The sequence below is a fragment of the Oncorhynchus tshawytscha genome, linkage group LG09 (genome assembly GCF_018296145.1).
Source record: "Oncorhynchus tshawytscha isolate Ot180627B linkage group LG09, Otsh_v2.0, whole genome shotgun sequence".
Classification (NCBI taxonomy): domain Eukaryota; kingdom Metazoa; phylum Chordata; class Actinopteri; order Salmoniformes; family Salmonidae; genus Oncorhynchus; species Oncorhynchus tshawytscha.
The window spans coordinates 77,444,335-77,445,073 of NC_056437.1; the positions used below are offsets into that span (position 1 = coordinate 77,444,335).

The window sequence follows — 739 nt, forward strand, 5'->3', positions numbered from 1 at the left end:
GGCATCAGTGTTGCCTGGGGGCTCAGTTCTCTGCCTCAATGCTAATGTTGTCACATTTATCTTTACAATTTTCACATCTCTCTCTCTCGCTCTCACACTCTCCAATCCCTTCACACCTCTTTCCTTTTCATCCATACTGTTTATGATCACTCTTGTTCTTTCATGGGCAGATCACCTTGGAAACAACAACATTGAGGCTGTATTCAGACTTTGAGATCGTCAGGTAGTGAGAGCTCAAGATGGACATGTTATTTTGAGTGTTGTTTCTTCTGTCCCGTTAGGATGATTATTGAAGGAAATGGAGCTTTCATAATGAAAATCAATTAAAAATGAGCTATTTCAGCTCTCAAAGAGAATAATGGTGGACAGACTCTACTCAAGAGGCGGGAGCCACAATAAAGGACAACGTTTTAAATGGTAAAGGTTGATATTTATTTCTCATCACAAATAAAAAGAACCATGCTTACTCATCACAGAAAAGAAAATCAGAAAGTCTCGCCCAGTCTATATATTTACTGACCTTGCTGTCGGAGTGTATTTTTTCTGAATGAATAACAGCAGTCTATGAAGAAGATTGAAATGCTTTAAAAAAGTCCAAGCCTCCTTCCGTCCATCTGTCTGCCTGCCCCCCCCTCCCTCTCCATAACAGCATTATAGTTTTGTTGAGTGTTCGGTCTGACTCTGCCTCTGTGTTAGCCTGGTCCCAGATCTGTGCTATCTTTCCAACACATATGGTCAA

The 739-nt window shown here is 40.9% G+C and overlaps 1 protein-coding gene across 2 annotated transcripts in view; it reads right to left on the reverse strand.

Moving 5' to 3' along the window:
• Positions 1-408: 408 nt before the first annotated feature.
• The window catches only part of LOC112225748 (noelin-2), a 91,597-nt gene continuing 91,266 nt past the window's right edge, over positions 409-739 (reverse strand). For both annotated transcript variants that reach the window (XM_042327493.1, XM_042327492.1), the window contains exon 6: positions 409-739. This exon is cut by the window's right edge and continues 889 nt beyond it. The gene's annotated coding sequence lies outside the window, so the exon portion shown is untranslated.